General features: G+C 38.5%; 1 long non-coding RNA gene across 1 annotated transcript; it reads left to right on the top strand.

Moving 5' to 3' along the window:
• Window positions 1-723: 723 nt before the first annotated feature.
• Window positions 724-12,406, top strand: LOC125269486. The gene is made up of 3 exons (XR_007185120.1): window positions 724-848; window positions 11,125-11,207; window positions 11,903-12,406. It is a non-coding gene; the product is annotated as an uncharacterized LOC125269486 (long non-coding RNA).
• The last annotated feature ends 6,030 nt before the right edge of the window (window positions 12,407-18,436 follow it).

The raw sequence follows: 18,436 nt of genomic DNA on the forward strand, positions 1-18,436 counted from the left end.
ATATATAAACATTAAAAAAATGATTTTCTGTAATGCAGCTTTGAAACAATGTGCATTGTGAATAGCGTGATACAAATACATTTGACTTGACTTCTGCCTTTATCATCTCCCTCTGTCTGTCTCTCTCTCTGTCTCTCAGATTTAATTCAATTCAAAGAGCTTTATTGACATGAGTGTAATGAATATTATTTTGCCAAATCTTTTTTAACACTTTAATATAATCTTTAATAACCACAAAGTGGTTATTAAACAGAATATGCTGGAAGAACTACATAATATTACTGTAATGAACTGATTGAACTGAGTGAAGACCAAATAAAACAGGCTTTTCTCTGGTTATCAGGGCTGTGCAGTCCAGTCAGTAAGACTGATCTCTCTCTGAGTGACTGAATTTTCTCTCTCTCTCTTTCTCTTTCTTTCGAAACTGGGACACCCTAAAACACTGTCTGGGGCCTCCAGAGGAAAAAACAAATGGCCTCCATCATTTGGTTTGGCAGAAAGCATCCATAATTGATTAATGAGGATGACAGTATGTGGATGTTTCGCTGTGTGAGCTGAAGGAGATGAGCAGGAATCTAAATTGATCTGAAAGCGTAATGGTGGTATTAAAATCTGTAATTGTGTAACACTGTAACTGTGTTTAGTATGAGAATATAAAGTGCAATTCATTTCCACATATTCATTTATTTATTTATGTTCATTTTGTTAATAGATGGACTTTATGGATCAATGTTTAGGATTCTGAGGCTGAAGTCTCATTTCAGCAAGTGTCCTGAGAGCTGCAATCAGTCTATGTCCAGCTGGGGGCAGTAACTGGCCTGTGTGGATGTTTTACCGGCTGAAACTGGGTAAGAACATGCAGTGAAAACCTAGATTAAATAATAATAAAATGTTAGCAGATATTAAGCAGACAGTCTACTAATACTCCAATGATAGTTAGTTGACATGTAGTTGCAAAGCTACTTACTGCCTAAAGTGGCCCATTGAAATAAAGTGTTAACTTTATTGATGTTAAATATGTAAAGCTGGTTATTGTGCATTTGAAACACATTCAGTTTGTTAGTACTATTACAGAAATCTTACCTGTTTATTACCTGCTTTATTTATGTATGACTGACAAATAAGTATCACATTAAGTTTATTAGTTTATGCTAAAACTGTGTAATCCAAATAGATGGACATTTTATATGAAATTCAAATACATACTCTAAATCTAAAATTAGGGCCTAAATATCTAGTTGAGTGACATTAAATATGTCGAAAAGAGAAGCATGAACATTCTCCAAAAATGTAATATGCTTCACAACATCATAAGGGCCAGTAAATAAAGAAAGACAACATTTTTTGGGGAGCCTTATACAAAAAAAAAAAAAAACACCTTTGTGTACTTCTTAGAATTATAGTATATTTGGCCTATACTTGTAGTCAATCTTTTGATTGAGATATACTTACAAGTTCAATTAAATATTCTAAGTATACTTGTTTTTACTCTTTTGATTGAATAGCCTATTAAATACTTTTTTTCCACATAATTTTACATACTGTCTTAACTTACATTATTTGACAATATTGATTTATAACGAAAACTGATATGTTCCAAATTCTGAATATGTGATTTTTTTTTTTTTTTTTTTTTGTAGCTGGGTGCTATTACACATCTGTCCCTCAGATCTCTAGAGAATCTCTAAATTGTAATAATATTTCATAATATTACTTTTTTTTTTTACTGTATTTTGGATCAAATAAATGTAGGCCTATCCTTGTTGAGCATTAGAGACTTTTTTAAAAAAAAACATTAATAAATCTTACAGATCCCAAACTTTTGAATGTATATGTTAAGTTTACTTAAAGAAAACATACAAGTATACTTGTAGTATAAAAGTACTAAACTAGTAGTTTACTGAGAGTATACTTCAAAGTGTACTTTCACAACCTCCTATACCTTTAAGGAGAAAGTGCACACAAGAGCTTTGAAAAACTCAGCATGATATACTTTGTTCAAACATTTCCTGACATCGCTTCCTTAAGAAGAATTAGTCTTTTGCTGTCTTTCACGTCTGCTCTTTATACAAATAAACAGTCATATTTCCAGCACAGAGTTAACTTGTCACTAAATGTTTCAGGCAGCGTTATGTAAAACTTTTAATGGGATCTGAGCTGACTAGCTTCTCCCGTGATTTGCCGTAGCCATGGAAATGATTAATGGCGTACAGTGGGTGCTCTGAAAGAGAGCCGGTCTCTCTGCCGTCGGTAGCGGCCACGCTAACCTGCTCTCTGACTGACATTGCATTATAATATTCACTCATGAAAGTGCACCTGCTCCCGGCTTTAATGAGCCTGTAGAGCTGGCCTGCCATGAACCCAGAGCTGAAACACCTGATGAACGGCTCTCCTTTTTGGCAGGGTAGAGTATAATAGCACACCAAAAACAAACCCAGAGAGAAAGCAGCCATAGTCTCACATTGAATTATATTTTTTTCATTAGTCCGCTCCGAGATCTCCACGGCTCAGATTAATCAAGACTTCTGCTCTTTAAAGCTATCAAAGCATCTCTTTGAGTCTTTTATTGAGATTTTATTACACAGTTCTCTGGTGCACTGTAAAAAATAAGTCTGTAAAAAAGCTTTACAGTAAAAACCTGTCCACTGATTAATGGTAAGTTCCCTTACTATACAGGAAAAACTCAAATAGATCTCCTGCATTTCGTGTAATAATTACAGAAAAAAATTATGTTGAATGTATAGTTTTTTTTTTTTTTTGTAAAAAGTAAAATAGAGCGAGACGTCTTATAATAAAAAAAAAACTGACATTCCTTGTGACATTTGATGGCATTTCATTTAAATAGCTGTTTCTTAATAGTTTTGTTATCAGTTTTTATATTACATGTAATAGTGTAATTAATTTTTATTACATTATTTTAGTGCTGCCTATGTTAACATAATTGTGTTTTGCATTTGTATACTGTATATGACACTGTGCACCTTCTATATATTCATTTTTTTTTCAGCTTGAAAAAAGGCTACTTGTGATGAACTGACTTTGATTCTTCATATGGTTTTCTCTTTACCATATGTGTTATCAGGAAAATATTATGCAGTATATGTTAAAAAACACAACTGCCAGTTTGTTTGGTAACACTTTATTTCTCTGGTCCACTTTAAACTTTCTTCTACTTATTATTCTATTAATGTAAGGTCTAATGAAATGTGATTCACCCACACCATGTATGATAGACAATCCATATTGTGAACATCACACATCATCCTCTTCAGAGCAATTCTCATTGTCAGCCACATGAATACAGTGTTTGTATTGTTACAATGCAGTTTCTAGATAAACTTCTGTAGTATCTGATTGACATTGAATAGCTACCCCACCACATCCCAGACTAACACTGTAAACACTCCACATCCTGTTTGTTTAGAAACTTTTTTGTTGTTGTTGAGAGACCAGATTCTTAATTAGATAGTGATGATGTGCACATCTTTCTCCGTCTTATTAAATTAGAGGCACCTGAAGCGCTCAGTTGTCCCGCTTATCTCTGGGAAACAGTTGGGCTGGTGCCAGTGCGAGGCTGTCTGCTTGCCAGTGTGTGTGCTGCCACGTGTGTGTGTGTATCATTGACTTCATACGTGCAGTGAGCGAGCTTTGTGTCTCTTTATAGCCCCGCAGACACAGCACGTCTGTCCAGCACGACAGGGAAATGTTTTTTTTCATTAACACAGCTCTCCTCGCTCTGTTGTGCTGCTGTTAAACCATGCATTGATCTTGAGCAGAAGCTGCTCAGCCCAAACTATTATAGCTTTCTCTTTTTATAGAGTAGGCTATCTACAAACTAATCTCTTGAGAAGATGTAACTATTTTACAATCTGGTGATTGACAGTGTAATTTGTAATAAAGCATATATGATAAAAAAAAAAAAAAAAAAAAAAAAAAAAAAAGCGCAAGCATAAATGTCCACACCTAACCCCTCCCCTAAACCTCAAAGTATACTTCAGTTTTGATGCAAACGCTTAGTGTATGCGTACAGGCTTTCAAATTGTACTCCATTCGATAGTGTGCATACACAGGCACTCGATACATGCACACTAGAATGTTTCATCCTTGTTCAGTGTCTGTGCTATTTCTCAGTTATGATCAGTACAAGCAATCCAAGTAGTTTATGGGAAAAAGCTAGTTACATTAAATAGAAAGAGTTTGTGGGAATTTGTACAATGTGTCAGGCCAGCCCGTCTGGCACCAACAACCATGCCACATTCAAAGTCACTTAAATCACCTTTCTTCCCCATTCTGATGCTCACTTTGAGCTTCAGCAGGTCACCTTGACCAGGTCTAAAAGCCTAAACGCATTGGTGCCATGTGATTGGCTGATTAAATATTTTCATTAACGAGTAGTTGAACGTATCCTTGATAAAGTGGCCGTTGAGTGTAGACATTTAATCAAAACAATAACCGACAATGAATGCAGATTGATGCCTGATTTATATTTTCGCCTGGCTCCACAGTGCGAGCCTCCACTGACTGCGAGCACTCCTCCCCAAATGGACAAGGCATTTATACTTGACGTATTTACTATACTTTACTTGACACTCGCCGTTGTACTATACTATGCAACAACAGGTGGCGACGGAGATCCAGCGTTAGCGTCAGTTCTGGCAGGTCACGTCAGTCAAGCTCGCATCAGCTGACTCCCAGGTGACTCACGTCTACCTATAGGAATATGACGCCTATCAAAGCATCCATATATAAGCTCCTCAGTATTATCAGTAGCTATTTCTCAGGAGCTAATTACTCTCCTCCATCCCCAGCTCCTCCTCTTGTCAGTCAGGATTAGGCCTTATGATTCCCCTGAATCAAACTAATTCTTGAAAAATGTGTACATGTTAATTTATTGACATTAATTATATCTGCATATGTTGGTTGCATATGGGGCCAGAGGATTAGAGGCCAGGGTGGAGCTATAAGGATGGAGGACCCCAATGTCATTGAACCCCCATCTTTCTTAGTAACAAAAGAATCCTCTTTCCATTTCATAATTAATGGTGTATAGTATGCTATGATAAAATGCATTAGAATATTGTTACCATGCTTTTGTGTAAAACTGCATCAATTCTCCAGACCAATATAAACATGCAAATAGGGTGACAAGATGGAACAAAGACTTTCTCTTGGTCAGTTTTGATTGGTCACCTCATTGGAATGGGTGTGAACTGATAGGGCTTTAAGAGTCCTCAGATCAGGTACACCTTTGCTCAATCTCTTTTGAGACCATCGTTTCAAGGCTCTTTCCAGCAACTCTATCTTCAAGTTAACTTCTTTGGATTCAACGTGTACCACACAGAAGAACCCAAGTGAACGCTTCAGCGCACTCCTGACAAAATCATCAAGAATCTCCAGAATTTACTGGATCTGGATTTATTCAGGAACCAAAGTCAATGCAAGTACCCGTTTGCAGCCTTTAGACGCGTTTCCAAATTTGTGCCCCTTTTAAGGTGACCCTGATTCTTTGATGTTTCTCACAGGTTGTGGTTAACTGTTGTAATCTTGCCATTCTCTTTCTCTCTCTCTCTCTCTCTCTCTCTCTTTCTTTACTTTCCTTCACTTTCTTTATTCCATATATAATCTTTGCTTAGTTTAGTTGTGTATGTAGCCTAACGTAGTATCGTTTATTAAAACATTTTATCCACGCTTATTGTCTCTGTGTTGATGCTCACAAATCAAAGTCTCTTAAACATCCTGATCTAGCTACATGCTATTACCCTGCTAGTACTTGATATTGTTGGAAAAGGTTATTCTTTCTTGGCCAGGAAGATAATTTGTTTCCTAGAATTGATAACAGATTATGCTGTCTGTTCGCTCGGACGAGCTGATTAAATAATCGTAAAATTAATTCCGCTACAATATGAAACTCTAAATATGTATAATTAATTATAATTCGTTATGGTTAATTATTCATATTTGTTTTGAGCTGATTTGCTACAGTGGAGCTAATGGGTTGAAGGGCCAAGTCGGAGTCATGGGCTCGGAGGGCCGAGTGTGAGCCAGAGGATCGACACTCTAAGGTTACCACTCTGAAAACTACGGTGGATCTAGGTGATGATGAGACCGTGGTCATGGTGGTGGAGCTGGAGGGCCAAGGACAGCCAGCAGATCAGGAGGATGCGGTGGAGCCAAGGAACTGAATGGAACCAATGGAGGAGGTGAAGCTAGGAAACTGGGCGGAACCAGAGGTGGAGTCAGAGAATTGGACAGAACCAGAGGCTAAACCAAGGAACTGGATAGAACCAGAGGTGGAGCAAGGGAACTGGAAGGAACCAGCAGGGGATGGAGAACCAGGGAACTGGACGAAACCAGAGGCAGAGCAAGGGAACTGGACAGAACCAGAAGGGGAGGCAGAGCCAGGGAACTGGACTGAACCAGGGGAGGAAAAAGGGCCATAGAACAGAGAATGGGTGGGAGACCACTTCAAAGTTCTTAAACAGAAATTAAGACAATTAACCACGACATGTTGTTCCATCTGCTCACATTTTTTTTTTACTGTAAAACAATGGGCCAGGCGAGGGTTGCTACCTTGTGGTCAGCAAACTAATTGGTGCAAAAAAAAAAAAAAAAAAAAAAATTCAAGGCACAATGTGCGGAGTGCACATGATCAGAAAAATCTGGCTGTGCGCTTACAGTACACGTGTTCTGTGCTGATGATTATATTTACGTCCTGTGCGCTGTACTCATTCCCTAACACGTGTAAAACCGTAAGTATACTTTGGTCTTAACTGTCAGGGGGACGTAAGCAGATTGTACAAAAATGTACAATCCGAATGTACAAATTCAGGTGAATTAGCCACCAAAAACATAAAATAGTTATGAATTACAAAAAAATTGCATTTTGCAAATCTTTCTCTCCTGACCAGTCTCACTTTTGTCTTTATGCATGTTAATGTTATGGTGACTACTTCTAATGCATCATGTCTATATATGTGTCCTGTTTAGTTAGTGATAAGTGTGTTGTCATTGCCTGCGGTGATGCCTCCATTTCTTCTCTCAATACACATTAATATAAAAAAAAGTATTCAACAGATGGTTAAACAAGAAAATAGGAGAGTGATACCTAGAGAGAAGTTATTGTGAAATGTTCAGGGCATTTAGCCTATTTATTTAATTATTTATTTCTCTTGCTGTTTTCTGTGCAAGCTCAGTGAATTGGTCGCTCTCTCTCTCTCTCTCTCTCTCTCTCTAAAGAATGTCAGCTCCTCTGATCATAGACAGGTGTTCTAATTGTAGTTGACAGCCTGTCATGATGTATTTGTGTCTTAGTATGAAGCAGCAAATATTAAAACACAGAATGAATATGTGTTTGCAGCCGTAACACACTGCTTGTCATCATGCTTTGACGGAACACTCTGATGAACAGCCTGAAAGCTCGCAATGATTTTGTCACCTGCAGTAAAACGTTTTGTACTCTTTTTCTCTGTGTGGAAGAGTACAGCCTGCCTTGTGTCCTTAAATGCATTTTAGGAAAAAAGGATAACAAGAAAAAGTTCCTTTCAAATCTGTATATGGGAAAGAAAAATCTCAACTGAGTTCTCTTTAATATTGCATTTCTCCTAGACAGCAATGAGATTAAATTGGTAGCATATGGAGAATTTTGTGAACATTTGCAACAACAACAAACAAAAAAAAGTAATAGGCATCTCCTTTAGAGTTTCAGAAGAGATCTCAGATGTCTCAAATTGTGCTCAGATTTTTAAATAAACTTTTTTTAATTAACATTTTTGTTAATCCTGATTTCTTACAACTTGTGTGCTTTTTCTAGGTGAGATGGAGTGAAAGTGTTGGTTACTTTTGTAACCCTTGTTCCCTGATGGAGGGAATGGAGACATTATGTTGACTGACAAATGGGGTCTAACTTGGAAGCCCCAATCACCATTGAGTTTTAGAAAAATGGCCAATGGAATTGGTGTGTGGAATTTGCCTGCCAAGCCACTCCCCCGTACATACAGGTATATAAGATGACAGCACGCATCCATTCATTAGGTTTATGCTGAGGAGCCGAGACGGTATTCTGGCCATTTAGCAGGGTAGTCCAGAGTTGTGTCAGGACTCTGTTGGCGTCCCTATGGAAAGTGCAAAAAGCTACATAAACTGTGTTACGAGTGTTGGATATGCAGATGCTGGCAAGCTGTAATATGCCATTTTGACAACTGCTCTCGCTAAGTTGTAACCTACCCAGCGCCCCATGAAAGCCCAAAATCTTAGTCCTCCATGCCCCTTGAAGGCATGGGGCTTACTATGGAGATAGTCATTAGCTGCTGTTCCTTTTGTATGTTTACCTCTTGGGAGAATTGCTTCAGTTGTCTTCCCATTTTTTCAGCCATGACCAGTGTTGATTATGCTGGGGGAGCATACCTACTCCAGGTGAAAAGGGACGCAGAGGCCACATCCAACCTGTAGGGAGGAACATGTGGAATTACACATTTGGACTGACCTGTGGGACAGTGCTACATATGGAAAAATCTCTGCGGTTGGTCCTGTCTAGAAAGGGATTGAACTACTACAGACACAGAGATGGGGCAGAGCAGAATCTGCCTAAGGAAAGACATGGATTTACCGACAGGGATAATCTACCATGGAAGAATACACATATGGGATTACCAAAGGGAACCATAACATATGGGGCATCTAGTCCAATACAGGGGCTGACCGGGCATGCATCTCAGGTACTGGGCCTGGTGTCAGATGCCTCTGCCGCGTCTGACTGCCAAAGAATGCCTGGATGATACTCAATCCAGGGTCCACCAACTGGGCAGTTCTCATGGCAGGGAATGGTTCTGCAAGCGAGACACTGTGCCAGCCTTGCCGCCATTTACCAGTTTGTACATGAGGAGAAACCGTCTCAACCAATAGATTATAGAATCTTGTGAAGATATTAGGTGTGGCCCAGGCCGCAGCTCTGCAAATGTCTGCCAGAGAGGTGCCACGCACCAATGCCCGGGAGGAGGCAACACTCCTATTGGAGTGAGCCCTCACTCCGAACCTTTAGCCTGCTGGCGCTTCTCAGGAACCTGATGATCGAGTTGTGCTTTCCCAGTGACCTACCATCCACTGCATCATGATGTGCCTTGACTTTCAAGGTGGAAGGACAGCCTCTGCTCCAGCCTCTCTTTCAGAAAGGAAAGCACAGAGCCGATTGGGCATCTTCATGACAGGAAGAACACCACTCAGAGAACAGACTCCATTTCAAAGCATAAGCTCACCTAGTAGAGGGAGCACTGTCTTAAGTGATAGTGTCTACCACTGCTGGTGGCAGGCCACTTAAGTCCTCCTCGTCCTGTCCAGAAGCCACACATGGAGGTTCCAGAAATCTGGACACGGGTGCCATATGGTGCCCTGTCACTGAGAAAGAAGGTCCTTCCTTGTGAATGTGAATGGTGAACCTGAGACTGCTGACTCCAGAGGAGGATATGGTGGTGGAGTTGTGACAAGCGATGTGAATGTACACCGCCTTGGATGTTGATGTATGCCACCATTGCAGTGTTGTCCATCCGGACCAACACATGCTTGCCCTGAAGCAACAGCCAAAACCAGCGCAGGGTGAGCAGCACTGCCAGCAAATCCAGGCAATTGATATGCTACTGCAGTCAAGGTCCTGTCCAGTATGACACAGATACTGAGGAAACTGCTCTTTTATTCTTTCTTTGAACAAAAGCAAAAGATTCTCTGCCTGACCCTCATCCAGGGGAAGGAGTGGTTCAGAGTGGGGGCCAGATGTGCTTGATGGCTTCCATCTGCTTCTGGTCTGCCGAGAACTGCTGGGCAAAGTACTCAACAGTGTTGCCAAAGAGGCCATCTTGCGAGATGGGGAAGTTGAGAAAGCACACTTTGTCAGCATCCTGCATCTCAGCAAGGTTCAGCCAGAGATGGCATTCCTCGACTAAGGTGGACATCATCTGGCTGAGATCCCGCACCATGACTTTGGTCACCCGGAGAGCGAAGTTGGCTGCCGTGTGCAGTTCCTGCATCAGCCTGGCTCAGAACTACCCTTGTGCAGTTCTTTAAGTGCTTTGGCCTGTTGGACTTGCAGGATGCCATCGCATCAGCCTGGGAAAGCATGGCCATCAAGTCTGACACCCTAGAGGGGGAAAGCTCAGCTTTGTCTTCATCTCCAGAGGATAATAGCCCACTCTACGATGCAGCTATCAACGTCTGATCCTTGCCTAGAGCACCGAATGACAATCTGGGTCCCCACTTAGAGGAACCTGCTCCGTCATCCGGCAGCTCAGCGGCACACAATATGCTGGAGAAGTGGGAGGTCCATGGAGACTGGCCCAGCGGAACCGGGCTGGGTAACAGTACTCACAAGTAAGGAAAGTCACATATGCAATGTTGACATGGTCATGGTCTTGCAATGAGGGCATTAACCATCTACAGATGCCGTCTCAGCATGCTTGCAGCCCAGACATGGGAGACAGCGATAATGGTCTTCATAGGAGGCCAGGAAATGATCACATAGACGGAAAGGCATCTTTAAAAAGACACTCGCTGCCCATGTTTGCTGTTTTAGGGAAATCTGCTCTTTTGCGCTGGAGCACCCAGGGGGGAATCGCTACACTTAACAGTGCACTTCTCTTTTTGAATGGTGAAAGAGCTGAATACGCCTTTTCACCAGCAAGAGAGATCTCCTCTGTTGCAAGCTCTTTTTGTGAAAGCTCTTTATCAGGTGACTGGAAACAGTGATCACTGTACTCAACCACTTGGCTGCAAAGCAAAATTCTAATGAGTGGATGTGTGCCACCATCTTATATACTCGTATGTTTGAGTGCATGGAGTGGATTGGCATGCAAATTCCACTCACAGTTTTTCTAAAACTCAAAGGTGATTGGGGCTCCCAAGTGAGACCCAATTTGTCAGTCGACATAATGCCATAATGACTGATGAATAGGGAACTGCAGGACTAAGAGTTTTATGAACGTGCACATCACATAGTTGTTCACAGAAGCCCAATGGCTAAGGTCAAGATTTTCACCAAACCCTATCCTATACCCCCAGAACACTCGAAATACACGTCATGTGTCACATGAGATCATTCTGTGATACTTTTGTGTTTTTGTGTGTTTTTTTTTTTTAAAGCTTGATGCTGGTCTCTATTCACTGCCATTATATGGTTGAGGACAAACACTGGCACAAACACAGGGCATTAGAACAACACCAGGGTGAGTGAATGATGACTTATTTTTCATTTTAGGATGAACTATCCCTTTAATAGGAACTCTCTCTTCTGACTCTCATAAAAATATCCATATTCATTTTATAGCTCTGTACTCTTGCTGTAGTCAAAAACTGATCTATTTTTTATGTCTTCTAAAAAATCTTGAGAGACATTAAACAAAGTTGTTACCAAAATAAAACAATAAAAGAGTAACTTATGATAAAAAAAATAAATAAATTCACCACAATTAGCCATAATCAGCAATCAGCATTCAAACAGAAGGACTGGAAATCCATTTTTAATAAGAGTGGATCAAACAACAAATACAGCTGATGAGGGTTTTGAAATATGCCAGATGGAAAAAGAACCTCACACGGTTTAATAGTTGACTGTTATGCAATAGATTTTTTTTGTTTTATGATTTCTAAAGTAGAAGTTTATTCTCTTGATGAAATATCTTATCTGTAAACAACACAATCTATTGAATGGTAGCCTATATTTACACATACACATGCACTTTCAGAACTGATCTAGAACCAAAACAAACTGGTGAAGGAAATTGGAGGTAAAATGATATCCAAAGTTCATTTAGAGTAGTGAGAAACATTATAAGTGAAATAATTAATAGAAAAGATAGTCACTTCTATCCAAAGTGACTTCCAGGAAGGATGGTAACATCTTATGTCTCACTCTTTACAGTGCTACCAGTAGCCTTTAATGGATGGATGGTTGGATGGACAGAATTTTTTATCAAATTTCCAACAGACTGCAGATGGTTTGATTGAAAACCACAAGAAAATGAAAAAGGTAAATGTTTCTCATTCTCGAAGAGAGATCACTTTTTGAAGTTATTATTTTATTCACTGAGTCTTCAACTTTTTTCAACTTCTTCAACTTCTCTCTCTCTCCCTTTACCAAAATTTGGGTGACATCTGCTCGCTCTGTGTGCAGTAGACAGAAGGACACATCAGGGATCATATTAATATTTAATATCTGATTTGAGGTCAGTGCGGCTCTCTCTGTGGATGAAAGTAGAGAGCGCTTCTGCTGTCATACATCTGTCAAAAGTCTGTGCTGTCAGGGTGGCTGTCAGTCTCCAGTAGAGAGCCAGGCAGAGTATGCACTGCTGTGACCACCTGGACTCTATCCCCAACCATCATCCATCACCAGACATATTACACAAAATAAATACAATTTAATACATTAAAGTCGGCATGAAATAAAAATTCACTATTTATTTTGTAAACAATAATATTGTGAACGTTAATCTTTTTCACTCGGATGTTCTTCACAATAAAGAAGAAAAGATCTGCCGCTACTTCTAATAGATCGCAACTTTAAGGAAAAAACTGTTTAGTAACAATTTAGTAGCACTTATACATTGTAAGAAACTGCAAGTGAAAAGTAACTTACACTGTAAAAAAAATCCCGTTGTTTCTACGGAAAAATACCGGCAGCTGTGTTTACCAGAACAATACTGTAAAAATTACATCAAACCGTAAACATACTTACGGAGTTACATGTGAATTTTACATTTGAAATATGTATATTTAACATAGGATTTCAGTACACTGTAAAAAAAATCCCAGTAAAATTTACGGTAAAATAACATATTTCATTAACTGATATAATGTTAATTTACCAACCTAATGAAGTACTAATATCTGTTTTTATCTTTATAATACACTGACAGTCACCAAACACAGTGGTGATAAGAGTCACATGATGAATAAAAGTTCATCACAAGCAGCTTTTCCACAAGCTGAGGAGGACAATACTAATATATAGAAGGAGCACACAGTGTCATTCACACACACACTAAACACCATCATGGTAACATGCATGAAATTTTAAAAATGCAATAAACATTAATTTAACAACATTAGATGTAACATAAAACCCTAATGTACATAACTGATTAGAAAAAATGAGAAAAACTAAGAAGAAACACAGTTATTTCAATGAAAATATATCAAATGTGAAGTGTCACGCAGGGAATTGTGGGAATGTCAATTTACAGTTTTTCACTGTAAATTTTACAATGAATTGTTATTTTTCACTTTCAAAAACTGTGAATTTAACGGTATTTTACCGTAAAATTACATCAAATGTACCGTTAGATCTATTACAGTTATTCACAGTATTTAGTACGGAAACTTTCTGTAAACCAATTGACAGTTTTTCACCGCAGCATTTTTACAGTCTTTTACTGTTAAAATCACGGTAATTTTTTACAGTGTACTGTAAAATATTCACAGTAATTAACTGTTTTCATTTACAGTTGCAACCATGTAACTGTAAAGTAAAACTCACTAATTTGCAAGTAGGGGAGAGGAATGGGATCAGCAAAGGACCTCGAGGCAGGAATCGAACTCAGGTCACCGGAGGTGCAATTGCGCTCTATGTCAGTGTGCAAACCACTAGGCTGTTGGCACCAACTGATTCTTAATGTTTAAGTGATGTTTAGTTATATTGTTTCAGCCCAAATAAATAAATAAAATAAGTGATGCATATTGCATGATTTGAATATGAATATCCATTTATCGACAGTCACAGTTAGACAGCTCATCATTATAACAAGCTTCATTATCCATTCTTCACTTATTGCATTAAAATCTCTGTGACCTTCTGGTGTTTTTTGACATTTTTTTGAAGTTTTTATTAAAGAATGGTAGCACTTTATTTTAGGGTCTTTTAACTAGTTGCTTATTAGCATGCATATTACTAGAATATTGGCTATTTATTAGTACTTATTAAGCACATATTAATGCCTTATTCTATATTCTTAATCCTACCAAATACCTAAACTTAACAGCTACCTTTCTAACTATTAATACGAAGTAAATTAGGAGTTTATTGAGGGAAAAGTCATAGTTAATTGTTTATATGTGTTCCCTATACTAACGTGTTACCAAGAATACATTTCCTTCCTGTAATCTCTAATGTGAAAAAGTAATTGAATTACAGTGAGGTCAATTTAAATGCATTAATTGGCTGGCAACCCAGCTGCCAGTGTACTGTGTTTTCCTTCTGTATATAGATAATAGGTTACTGTGATTTTCTACAGCACATTGCTTTCACAGTACTTCTTTCATCATTACAGCAATTTTTGACTGAATCCACAGTATTCTGCTGTGAACTTGTGCACAAACACAGTAAATTACTGTAGATTTCACATTGTTTTTTTGTTTGTTTGTTTGTTTTTTTGTTTTACAGGGAATCATTACATAATACATAACATACCAGTCAATTTACAACACTCATGATCATATTTTTTTTTTCTCTGAAATCCTCCACCTCCCCAGCTCCACCTGTCCAGATCTCAGCAGCAGCATATTATGTAATGCTAAACAGATCATAATTAAAATGAAAGCACATTCAAATAATAGTAAATGTCATTACATTTTGAAATTATATTTATTATATATTGTATTTGAATGTACTTTCATTTTACTTATGATCTGTTAAACATTTCATAACGTAATAATGTTTATTAATGACTTAATAATGAAAGTTATGACAAAAAATGCTAAATGAAAAGCAACAATGAAAAATATGTGGCATGTAAAAACAATAAAACTGAGGAATGTGGAGTAAATAAATACCACAATGGAAACATCATTATACATTAAAGAGCCATTATCCACACAAGTCTTCTTCCACTTCACATCACTTTTTTTATTGCTCTCTTTTATTTACTCTCTTGTGAACTCATTACAGTCTGTTAAAGGAAGTTTTTCTGACAGCTGTGTCCTCTGGACCCTCTGTGTCCCTTGTTGCTGTCCCAGAGCCAGACAGAACAGATAATTTGAGAGAACTTCTGGATTCGCACGCATGAAGGGACAGACCCAGTTCAAGCAAAGATAATCAATCCCCACCTCCAGTAAATCAGCCTTTATGTCCTAGTGAGCTGCCTACACAGCATCAATGACATATTGTACTCAATGAACACAATGAAGGTTGTCTCAAATTTTAAGTAGCAAATTATTACTGCACCTATGGTAATTTGAAGTAGCATTGCATGTATCTTTCAGAGAAGGCAATCCCCTAATGTGTCAGGAAGAGGGAGATTTCTGTCCAAGCTGTGTGATTTAAATCGAATTGTTAGCTTAGCCTGCTTCATGCTATTGTCAGAATCTACTCTGAGAGTTTTGTGGGTCATGTGTGAAGTCATGTGCCATGTATTTCAATCTAAATTTGGTTAGCAATTTCCACAGTCCTGTACATTGCTTTGTACAAAAACAGTCATATATTTTCAAAAATGATTATGATCAGCCCTCATTCTGGTTCTCTGTCTAAAATTTTGTTTTAACTCACATTTAACTCACTTTTTTTTGCGCACAGACTATAACATTGTCAAAATGATCGACGTTCACACGGATCCGCGAATAGGACTACAAACGTTGTATTGTGAATGCCAGGCCAGTAGCTCCCGATTTCAGATTCAGATTCAGATCGGGAGCTGACATTTTAAGCTATGAATCTGGCAGGATATTTTAATGGTTCAAAGACCCACAATAGAGGATGATTTTAGACACATCAAACTGCAGGTTTTGAGATGTTTTTGACCGGTGGCTTTATGAGGACCTTGAGGCAGTGGGACAAATCCTGGCAGGTTTTCTAACACTGCTGTGTGTGTCTGGATCAGGCGCTGGATACTGACACTGACCTTGTGATGGGAAGTTCATGGAGAGACCACTTATATAGCTAAGCTTGTCACGCAGAATGCCCACATGACGCAAACATGACAACCTGTGCGGTTTGAGCCCACCCCCAACATTGAATGAGAAATACTAAAGAAATGTCACTTAATCACAATATGGTAAAAGAGGATGTATTTGATATGAATCCCTGTGCCATTTTAAAGGCCCTGAGGATTACACATTTCCCTAAAGCAGTCTGAAGTTGCCATGGTTACACTCACTGTTCAACTGAGCCGGTGTCTACCTGATATGAAGAAATAATGAAACAACATCTTTATTGGTCGTTTAATTGACGTTCACGTGACCCTGATCATTTCACTGTGTAATGAGTACACTGGCATCCTGTTATGGTTCAGTGGGTTCAGATAAAAGCTCTGGCTTGTGTGCATTCCAGTGTCACTGTCTTTCAGCCTTTAGCAACCCTAGTGTTGTTTGCTAAGGCAAGCATCACTATTATTATTGCTCATAGTTAAGGGATTTGAACAAAGGCTCAACCTTAAGTACTGAACTTTAGCATTTGATTCTTGCCACACTTTATAGAGACAAATGTTAGGCTACCTTAGATCATGTAATTAGATTAAAGGCTGGAATACACTACACAACTTTTAAAATTTGAACAGATTTTAATATTATAGGCATCATTTACACTTGTTGACTTTGTAAATGGTTACAGACAAATAGTAGGATAAGTCATTTACCCAATGCTTGCAACCACATCATTCTCTATAGGGCACAGTTTTTTTTTTTTTTTTTTTTTTTTACCACTGTATCAGTAGACAATGTTCTTGCAGCCAACATTCAAATGCTTGCCTATCATTTGCTGTAGCAGTTTGTTGCACACTTCCAGTTTCCCTTTGAATTTCAACATCCCAGATAGCACAGGTAAGTCTCTAAGATGTCTGTTAAAACATGCTTAGTCCAGAAAACATCTGGTGTGTACAAACATCTGATGAATGTCTTCGAAAAAGCAATTTTACATACATTCTAAATCATAAACATCTTAAAGACATTTTCTAAATGTTTTACAGTCTTGTATTCGATTCAGGAGTAAATTAATTAGCAAATAGCAGCAGCAACGTAGTTGCTGTGAGAGTAAATATGAAATGGAGTGGATGTGAGAACAAATTAAGTGAAACATGCATTTGAACGTTCACTCACATTCTTCTTCTGTGGATTTATTGGCGGGTCTGGAGTGTGAAGTGATTTCAGTCTAGGTGTACATGATGAGATCTATATTCTATTCTTAAACTGCCTTTATAATGTTAGCAGATCCTTTTTTTTGTGTTTAATATGTTTTAATATTTTGCATCCTCTGTTCTGTAGTTCTCTTTGTAGATCATTCTTTTCCCGTTCATATCCTAGGACAGAATAACAACACATCAACTGTTTACTTTACTTGGCATATAGTTCCCATAATCCTGTAATGTGTTTTTCTATTATATGAAGTATAGATTTAAGTTTTATGTGATGACCCACTCTTAGCCTTGTCAAAATGATCTTGGGCTGTATTCACAAAACATTTTATCTTACCACTAAGAGTTCTCCCAAATTTCAGTAAAAGTTCCTAGCAAAGAGTTTTTTCTTAAAACATATTCACAAAGCTGATAAGACCAACTTTTAGAGCTGGAATAGAGAGAAGTCTTAAGCTAAGATAAAGGGCGGGGTTGACCTCGTTGCTATGGATGATGTCAACGCGCTTACTAATTATGCTTGCAGTAATTGGCTGATGGGAGGGGTCTCTGTCAGTGATTTAATCATAGAAAGATTTTAAAATGTTGGCTAAGCCTCACTAATTAAACAAGTATATATTCAGCCTCTGCCATGTCTGCATCTTGAAAGATTGCAGAATTTAAGTGACAAACAATGTTTTATAAACAAAGTTCAGGAGGAGCACGTTCAAAAGGTCTATCTAATCAGCTTGAGAGGAGGCACATATATACAGTCAGTGTGATTTTGCCAAGTAAGACAAGTAAGTAACATCTTTGTTGATCCTGGAACAACATTCCAATCAACCAATCAGATTTGAGGGACAAGTTTACCATTTATATCAAGTTTAGGCTCACAACCAGGGTTAGGTGCTTCAACATCAATGTTATTCACCTATCATTTCCCTCTGATTTTAGGGATAAGTTATGGGTAGGGTTAGGTTTAGGGGGTTGAAATAGGGTTAAGACTAAATTTTCAGACTGGAATGTTGTTCCAGGATCAACAAAATGTGTTGATCCAGGAACATGTCTTACTTGGAAAAATCATGGCCGACTTACCGGGTTACCTTGAGAGTTTTCTGCATCCCTCCGCCACCCCGACTCCTCACTCTTGGCTGGTTCAGGACACGGGGTGGTGGATGGGGGGTACTCTGGTTTTGGGCTAAATTCCAAGCTCGGAGCCCTCAATCCCCTCGGACAGCACGCTTCTTGGACAATATGCTTATTTTACTCTTTTACTCTATTCAGTCATTTGAAAGCGTGAACTCGTGAAAACAACTGCCGCAGGTAATCGGACATTATTTTCTTTTATATATAAATTCCGG

This window comes from Megalobrama amblycephala, linkage group LG6 (genome assembly GCF_018812025.1).
Source record: "Megalobrama amblycephala isolate DHTTF-2021 linkage group LG6, ASM1881202v1, whole genome shotgun sequence".
NCBI classification, from domain to species: Eukaryota; Metazoa; Chordata; class Actinopteri; order Cypriniformes; family Xenocyprididae; genus Megalobrama; species Megalobrama amblycephala.